The sequence below is a fragment of the Eptatretus burgeri genome, chromosome 5, assembly GCF_056783735.1.
Source record: "Eptatretus burgeri isolate ZD-2024b chromosome 5, Ebu_testis_v1, whole genome shotgun sequence".
NCBI classification, from domain to species: Eukaryota; Metazoa; Chordata; class Myxini; order Myxiniformes; family Myxinidae; genus Eptatretus; species Eptatretus burgeri.
In genome coordinates, this window is record NC_140965.1 from 63,458,481 (window position 1) to 63,468,480 (window position 10,000).

General features: G+C 42.0%; 2 protein-coding genes across 5 annotated transcripts in view; one reads left to right on the forward strand and one right to left on the reverse strand.

Annotated features, from left to right (window-relative positions):
- The window catches only part of LOC147026554 (leucine-rich repeat and calponin homology domain-containing protein 1-like), a 295,928-nt gene that overhangs the window by 110,385 nt on the left and 175,543 nt on the right, over nt 1-10,000 (reverse strand). The window lies entirely within an intron of this gene.
- LOC147026555 (uncharacterized) overlaps nt 1-10,000 on the forward strand; it is a 42,102-nt gene that overhangs the window by 2,702 nt on the left and 29,400 nt on the right. The window lies entirely within an intron of this gene.

Genomic DNA, 10,000 nt, shown 5'->3' on the forward strand with positions numbered 1-10,000 from the left:
CCTCTGACCTTGTCTAATAAAAGCTGTCTTTAGAGAAGGTAGCGACGCAAACCAGAAGTTTCTACGATGATTCTGTACCAAACCATCAAAAATCGTAACGTCGACCGAAGCAAAAAATCTCCATTTCTCCACGCAATTATTTTATATTATTTTATCAAAGTCACAAAACCGTAATATTCGGCCATCCACCAACAATCTTTACATAATCCGACGGCTTAGCGAGCCAGGCATGCGACGATAACCTTTATTGGGATAAAAAATGACTTTTAAACACCATCTTTATCGAAAACACCGTCAGCGCGCACACGGAAAACTTTTACGTGAGTCAACGACGTGTCTGCTCGAGCGCACTGCATCACGTGACGACCCGTGACGCGTCGAGTGAAATATTTTTTATACAATCTTGAAACGTCTCCAAAACATCCGATTTTTACCAGAATTTCGACAACCGAGTTTTAAGTGTCCGAAGCGATCGAAAAAACCGAAGACAAAATTAAAATTGAAGTTAAAACGAACTCGTAACGTCGAACGAAGCAAAAATCTCCATTTCTCCACGCAATTATTCAATATTATTTCATCAAAGTCACAAAACCGTAATATTCGGCCATGCACCAACAATCTTTACATAATCCGACTGCTCAGCGAGTCAGGCATGCGACGATAACCTTTATTGGGATAAAAAATGACTTTTAAACACCATCTTTATCGAAAACACCGTCAGCACACATGGAAAACCTTAACGTGACTCAACGACGTGTCTGCTCGAGCGCACTGCATCATGGGACGACCCGTGACGCGTCGAGTGAAATATTTTTTATACAATCTTAAAACGTCTCCAAAACATCCGATTTTACCAGAATTTCGACAACCGAGTTTTAAGCGTCCTAAGTGATCGCAAAAACCGAAGACAAAATTAAAATCGAAGTTAAAACGAACTCGTAACGTCGAGCGAAGCAAAAAATACTCCATTTTTCCACATTAATTTACGGAATTATGTTTGACCTCACTGTGACCTTGACCTTTGACCGATTTTGACCAAAATCTAATCAGCACTTGCCATCACCCTCCTGAATCACGTGGTGTAATTTGACATTGGTAGCTTCTTCCGTTCTCGAGTTATCGTGCCTACAAACAAACAAGCAGTCATAGACTGGTACTTACGAAATCGTCAACTTGACCTCTGACCTTGTCGAATAAAAGCTGTCTCTCGAGAAGGTAGCGACGCAAACCAGAAGTTTCTACGATGATTCTGTACCAAACCATCAAATATCGAATGTTTTGGATGTTTGACCGCACTGTGACCTTGACCTTTGACCGATTTTGACCAAAATCTAATCAGCGCCAGCCACCACCCTCCTGAATCACGTGGTGTAATTTGACATTGGTAGCTTCTTCCGTTCTCGTGTTATCATTTTTTGGATGTTTGACCTCACTGTGACCTTGACCTTTGACCGATTTTGACCAAAATCTAATCAGCACTAGCCATCACCCTCTTGAATCACGTGGTGTAATTTGACATTGGTAGCTTCTTCCGTTCTCGAGTTATCGTGCCGACAAACAAACAAACAAACAAACATACAAACAAACAGAAACGGAAGTCATCAATATACTTGCGAAATCTTTAGATTTCGTAAGTAACAAACACACAAACAAACAAATGAATCACTCATGGAGTGAGGAAGTTGTCGAAGTTGTTTGAAAATTTATTATAACTTCATTGCAGTCACACGGATACAGCACAAGAAACAGCATTTACAGTTCAGTCAGTTGCCATCATGAACAACATTCGAATGTGGAATGTGATGTCAATGGTTTAAGTCAAAAACTCCATCATCACCTCCACCTCCTCCGCATAAAAACAAGCAAAATTCGTACTGAAAACGGAAAATTGACACACCTGTGTGATGGTAACGTCATAATGGATTGGTACGATGTGGAGGGCCTTTCATTGTTAATAAAACTGGCCTGCACTGCAAAATAATACATCACGTTTGCAGAATAGTGCCATTGGCGCCTGAGCGCGATAGACGAATTTTCGGTGTCAGACGAACTATTGAACCGGAACAGTCACAACGAAGGCCTGGATATCTCATGAAAGAGTAATATCTGAACTACATTCTCACCTAGTTTGAGCCACATATCACAAAAATTGATGGAGATACGCGCTTTCAAAAATGGCCAAATTATGACACATTTTTGCTGATGGAATCCAGAATACAAACCGGAAGTTGATCAAATTACGTCAGCTAATGGCCAATCGTATGTTTTACATTCCCTAAAAGTTTGAGCGAAAAATATAAAACTTTCAAAAAAAAAAAAATTTTTTGTCATGTGGGCTTTTCAATGCAAATTTCAAACATTTTGTGACGTCACAATCTGGATCCGATCCGGTTGAAACATAGCAGGGTGAAAGATATTATGACCCTACATAAGCACATTAAATATCGAAGCAATTGAACAAGAAATGGCGGAGAAATTATTTTTTGAAATTTCGTCCCATGTAAATGATTGGGATTTTTTGAAACTTTGTGAATTTTTCGTGACGTCATCCAGGTTCACCCAAATTTATAGGCACTAAATTATCTTTCATGTCAAAATGTTTCGTGGACATATACAGAAGGACCGCTGAGAAAATCGACACACACACACACACACACACACACACACACACACACACACACACACACACACACACACACACACACACACACACACACACACACACACACACACACACACACACACAAACTCTTAACTGTACAAAGTGACAGAAGTTGTCTTCGACAACTTAACAAGCAGTCATAGACTGGTACTTACGAAATCGTCAACTTGACCTCTGAACTTGTCTAATAAAAGCTGTCTCGAGAGAAGGTAGCGACGCAAACCAGAAGTTTCTACGATGATTCTGTACCAAACCATCAAAAATCGAATGTTTTGGATGTTTGACCTCACTGTGACCTTGACCTTTGACCGATTTTGACCAAAATCTAATCAGCGCGAGCCATCACCCTCCTGAATCACGTGGTGTAATTTGACATTGGTAGCTTCTTCCGTTCTCGAGTTATCATTTTTTGGATGTTTGACCTCACTGTGACCTTGACCTTTGACCGATTTTGACCAAAATCTAATCAGCGCTAGCCACCACCCTCCTGAATCACGTGGTGTAATTTGACATTGGTAGCTTCTTCCGTTCTCGAGTTATCGTGTCTACAAACAAACAAACAAGCAGTCATACACTGGTACTTACGAAATCGTCAACTTGACCTCTGACTTTGTCTAATAAAAGCTGTCTCTGGAGAAGGTAGCGACGCAAACCAGAAGTTTCTACCATGATTCTGTACCAAACCATCAAAAATTGAATTTTTGACCTCACTGTGACCTTGACCTTTGACCGATTTTGACCAAAATCTAATCAGCACTAGCCATCACCCTCCTGAATCACGTGGTGTAATTTGACATTGGTAACTTCTTCCGTTCTCGAGTTATCTGTACCAAACCATCAAAAATCGAATATTTGACCTCACTGTGACCTTGACCTTTGAGCGATTTTGACCAAAATCTAATCAGCACTAGCCATCACTCTCCTGAATCACTTGGTGTAATTTGACATTGGTTGCTTCTTCCGTTCTCGAGTTATTGTGCTTACAAACAAACAAACAAACAAACAAACAAACAGAAACGGAAGTCATCAATATACTTACGAAATCTTTAGATTTCGTAAGTAACAAACAAACAAATAGAAAGGGGTGAAAACAGTAACCTCCGATCTTCGATGGCGGAGGTTAACAAGAGATCTTAGAAAAAAACAAACTCAGAGATCACAGGAAACGTTCAGTCTTGGATTGGGGTCTGAGTAGAACAGGAAAAGGTCTGACATAAGAAATACTTGGGTGAAAGAAAGATGGAAGGAGTATTCTGAAACTGATCTATACAAATGAGATAGGAATATGATGGCAACCTTCGAAGAAAGAGAGGATGAGTGAGAGAAAGTGAGTTACATAGAGCCTTGAATTAAGAGCTGGCAAATGGAAAAGCATCCGGTGCTGATGAAATTCCAATATAACTCTTTAAAAGCCAGTTGGGGAGGAAGAGATCAAAATTTTAACAGCTATGTGCACACAGATCTGGAGCAAGATTGTATGGCCTAATAGGTGGAAGCAGCAAGTGTACATAACATTGTCAAAGAAAGGGGATTCAAAAGAATGTTCAAATAACCAAACCATTGCTTTGATTTTATATACTAGCAAAGTATTATTCAACATCATTCAACACAGACTAATAATAAAATAAACCAATGTCACCCGCAGGGTGACCCGCATCTTGCCAAAAGGTGACCACGTGTGACTTCTTTAAGGTCACACTGAGGTGAACAGAGCTGCTATCCACCAGGAGCGACTCCTTGAGGAATATCTGCCTACGAGAGATTCCGATGAGAATCGTTCTACAGAGTAACCATGAAAAATATGCGTTTGCCTCATAACGTCACCAAATGACGTCATAATGTCTCAAGCTTGACATATCTAGAAAGCACTCATTGAGGTGTTCAATTTGAGGTACTACACGATATGGTTCCTAAAACTTGAAAATTTGACCTTGGGGTCAAATATGTTTGACCTCAGGCGCTAACCATGAAGGTCAAGGCCAATCGCCAACAAAAATTAATCAGCTGAGTGCCAGACCATGAACTATATTCCCATGAAGTTTGAAGACGATCCGATCAAAATTATTCAAAAAATAAGGGTTTCGTCGACTCCCCTGATTTGCGACAGTGACCTTGACCTTTGACCTTGACCTTCAAAATTTTATGCACTGAAAGGGACCTCTATAGGCCTCTGATATGCGAAGTTACAAACATTTCCAATGATAATTGTGCTCTGCAGAGTGATTTATACGTGATTACAGACAAAAAAAAATTAAAAAAAAACATATGAAGGTCAAGGCCAATCGCCACCAAAAATTAATCAGCTGAGCGCCAGACCATGAACTATATTCCCATGAAGTTTGAAGACGATCCGATCAAAATTACTCAAAAAATAAGGGTTTCGTCGACTCCTCTGATTTGCAACAAAGTGACCTTGACCTTTGACCTTGACCTTCAAAATTTTATGCACTGAAAGGGACCTCTATAGGCCTCTGATATGCGAAGTTTCAAAAATTTCCAATGATAACTGTGCTCTGCAGATTTTTTTATACAGGATTACAGACAAAAAAAAACAAAAAAAAAAACATACAAGCTGACTAACATATCTTGCAAAAACTTCGTTTTGGCAAGATAAAAAAAAAACTTCATTATGCAAGGAATGGCTGTTGATAAAGCAGGTTCCAGAAGAGAAAGAGGAACTAGGGATCAAATTGCAAATCTGAGGTGGACCATGGAAAATGCAAGAGAACATCAAACGAAGGTGTATCTCTGTTTTATAGATTAAGAAATGAAATTTATTTGTCTACAAAAAAAGGAAAATTGCACTGTCAAACAAAGTTCACGATCTTGCGTTAAATAAAATTGCAATTTCTTTCCAAATGTAATTAAAATAATATATTATGACAAAAACAATCGCAAATGTACAACAAAACCCATGATAGAACTATCCAAATGGCACAAAGAGTGGTGATTTCAATTGTCACCATCAATTGATATGTGCTGATGTAAATTGTCACCATGCGAATTGGTTATACTAGATGTTGGTACCTCTCTCACCAACCATGGCACTTCAGTAAAGGACTTCTGTGACTCCAAGGGACTGACACAAGTGAATTTTCCCACCTGGATTTATCCTTATGTCAAATCTTCCCTTCTGGATTTGGTGATGACTAACTTTCCTGCCAATGTATCTTGCTCTTCATATTCCCTAATTGGCTCTTCTGATCATGTGTTTGTGAAGGTCAACATCTCTCTGGCCATTCTCAGTGAACAGCCTCAATGCCGGCGAGTCTGGCAGTTCACTCGGGCAAAATGGCAGGGACTTTAGGGCAGCTGTCACACTTTAGGACTGGTCTCCCAGATCTACTGCCCCTGATATTAATTCAGCCTAGGAATTCTTCCACAGAAAACTGCTCTCTCTCTTACGCACAGATTCATCCCATCTTGCCCTCAGTTATCTTACCCATCCTCCTCGCTCTTAGTACTCTGAATCCTGTGGTGAGGCAGTTGCCTGAAAACAACTTGCATTCTCTTCCTGGAAGGCAAATCCAACTGAAGGAAACCTCAGATCATTCTGCAAATCCTGCAACAAGTGTGTGTCTCCTCTTAGGAGAGCCAAAAAACAACATCTGTCCAATCTAAATAATGAACTTTGAAACTTTCCTCCCTCCTCTAAAACCTGGTGGTGCTATGTCAAGTCTGTCTCTGGTGTATGCTCCTGTTCCACCCCTTCCATCATTTCAAATGGCAACACAAGCCGACTCCGCTCGTTAGAAGGCCGAATGCCTCAATTCAGTGTTTGCTTCCAAATTTTGTGTCCGCAACCCATCCCACTCTGTCCCCATCCTTCCCAGTTATATCCAACTGCTCCTGTGAATTCTGTGTCTTTTGCACCTGAGAAAGTGAAGAAGTTTCTGGCAACCCTTGACTCTGACTCTGCAACTGGACTGGACGGCATCAGCTCATGTGTCCTAAAAACCTGCACTGCTGCTCACTTCCCCTCTCTCTGCCCATTTCACTCTGTTATTTAGGCCTAAGTCACATTTGCTCTACGGCGAGGATACGGCGGCTGTACGCCCTCTGAATTGACAAACGTGTGGCGGCCGCAGAGTTTCTGCGGTGGCCTCAGGGTGGCCCTACGCCGTTTGGCTATCTTGTACAGGCCGTAGGGGTCGCCGTAGAATTATAACGCGGAGTTATAACTTTTTTTCATTTCTACGTTCGCCGTTGCAATTCGACAAGCCGAAAAAAAAAAAAAAAAAAAGAACTGGTAAGAAAAATAAATAAACAATTAACCCATTCGGTACCGTCCGTCTGGCCGCACTTTTGCCTTAGGGCCCCGTTGCGGTCGCCTTGCGGGCACCGTGAGGATACCTTGCGTCTGCCTTGAAAATTATATGGCCACCGCAGGGCCCCCTTAAGGTCACCGTGCGACATCAAATCAAAGACCGTACGGAAACCCAACGTTTTCGGTCTCCACAATTTCTAAATACGCCGTGCGGCTACCCGAAAAATAAAAACATATGTGACTGCTACATTGTGTGACCGTGGAAATACTGCGGCCGCCGTATAGTTGCTCGTGGCCATAGATTTTGGAGACCCCACGGCCGCCGTGGCAAATGTGACTTAGGCCTTACCATAGGTCAACTTCCATCTGGTTGGAAATCGGCCAACATCACAGCATTACATGAAAAAGTTGCAAAAACATATCCCCTCAACTCCAGACCAATTAACTTACTTCGAATCCATCATTGTAGGTGACATCAAATCATTCCTTTTCTCCAACAACCTCATCTCAGATTATCAATTCGGATTCAGACCCGGTCACTCTACCTTGGACACGACTATTTCTATTCTCCCAACAATGTTGGAGACCCTCGATATCAGACATCAGATCAGGCCGTCTCTCTGGCCATATCTCGTGCTTTCGATACAGTATTTCATCCTGCCTGCTCTCCAAACTGTCTACCTTTGGAATCCAGGGCTAACTCCACTCTTGAATTCCTGACTTCCTTCACTCTCATGGCCAATGTGTGGCTCTCAACGGAATCCTTTCTTCTCCTCTCCCCTGTTAAAGGCCCTGTCACACCTTGACGTTTTAGCCAGCATTTGCCGACATATGAAAAAATTGGTGAATACACTGGCACACGTTGAATACGTTATGGGTAAGTTTTGTATACGTTAAGAGCACGCTGGCATACGTCGTAGTATGCTGTGCTCGTCGACAAATTTTGGGCATGCTCAAAATTTATAGATGTGCTTGGCGTATGACTCACACATTCCGCATACACTGGCCATAAGTTGTAGGCACGTTATGCGATCGTTGACACACGTCGACGCACGTTACTTGTAAGTTACTCATAAGTCGAAATACGTCGAAGTAATTTCGAGCGTACCCGGAACTTATTTCTAACCTATGAGTAACGTGCTTTGAACCTATGTGTAACGTATCTCCAATGCATATTGACGTATGTAGACGTATTTGACGTCTTCCGGACGACCACAGAACTTTCTGAACGTGTTTATAACTTACAGCTACCGTATAATGGCGTATTGGCAGCATTTAGGGGAATTGGTATATAAAAATGGGGTTCGCAGGAGGAACCCATCAGTGTTCCAGACTCCATGTTGAGTAGATGTCCATGTCGGTAGTATCAGTAGTAGTAGGTCAGCGTGTTAGTAGTAGTAGGTGAGCGTGATGGGGAGGTTGTGGGTGATGATGGATCCTCCTTGCGTCCGCGTCCCCGGCCACGGCCAGGAGACTTCTTTGCAGCATTCTTCGAAGTTTTCTTCGGCATGACGGTGATGATGACACTTCGATGTCTAGTGCGGTTATGATTTGAATCATCGAACGGCAAACTTTTAATAGGCTACGCCACGTGATCGTCGGCAATACGCTGCCGCACGCTATGCACAAGTTAGACTGTCGTTGGGCATAAGTTGTGAACGCCGACAACACGCTAAGCATTCGTTGGTATAAGTTATCGAAACGTTCTGTGTACGTTACTAATACGTTATGCATACGTCCAACTCGTTATGAATACGTCCAAAACTGAAAAAAAAACATCAATAGTTCAGCGTACGCCAGCGTTTTACATACATTTGATACGTTGCCATACGCTGGCTAAAACGTCAAGGTGTGACAGGGCGCTAAAGGCCCCGTCACACCTTGACGATTTAGCCAGCGTATGCCTGACGTATGCAAAATTTGGCTAAAACGACGGCACACGTCGAATACGTTATGGGTAAGTTTGTATACGTTAAGAGCACACTGGCATACGTCGTAGTACGCTGGCTTTTTTCGTAGTACGCTGGCATATGTCTTTGTACGCCGAGGTGTTAGACAAATTTTCCATGCTTTGAATTTTTCGACGTATGCCAGCGTATGACTCACACGTTCCACATACGCTTGGCCATAAGTTGTAGGCACGTTACGCGATCGTTGACACGCGTCGACACATGTTACTTGTAAGTTACTCATAAATCGAAACACGTCAAGGTAATGCTTAGCATACCCAAAACTTATTTATTACATATGAGTAACATGTTGTAGGCACATTACACGATTGTTGACACGTCCACACACGTTACTTGTAAGTTACTCATAAGTCAAAACACGTCAAGGTAATGGTTAGCGTCAGTGTAGCAGACTCCTTGGTTTTTTATTTTTTGGTTTTTGTTTTCTTCGGTATGACGGTGATGTTGACGCTTCGATTTCTCGTGCGGTTATAATATAATATAATTAATAGGCTGCCGCTCAACGATTTAAATCATAACCGCACTAGAAATCGAAGTGTTAACATCACCGTCATACCGAAGAAGAAGAAAAAAAAAACAAAAAAAAAAAATAGGGAGTCTGGAACACTGACGCTAACCATTATCTCGACGTGTTTCGACTTATGAGTAACTTACAAGTAACGTGTGTCAACGATCGTGTAGCGTGCCTACAACTTATGCCAGCGTGTGTGGAACGTGTGTCGTACGTCGAGAAATTTTCAACATGCTGAAAATTCCTCGACGTACTCGGCGTATGACGACGTATGTCAGAAAACTATGATGTATGCCAGCGTGCTCTGAACATATACAAAACTTACCCATAACGTATTCGACATGACGGCAAATTTTTCATACGTCGGCATACGCTGGCTAAAACGTCAAGGTGTGACAGCGGTTTCACACTTCAATGTCTAGTGCGGTTATGATTTGAATCGTCGAGCCGCAGCCTATGAATAGCCTACGCCACGTGATCGTCGGCGATACGCTGCCGCGCTATGCATAAGTTAGACTATCGTTGGGCATAGGTTGTGAACGCCGACAACACGCTCAGCATTTGTTGGTATAAGTTATCTATATGTGATT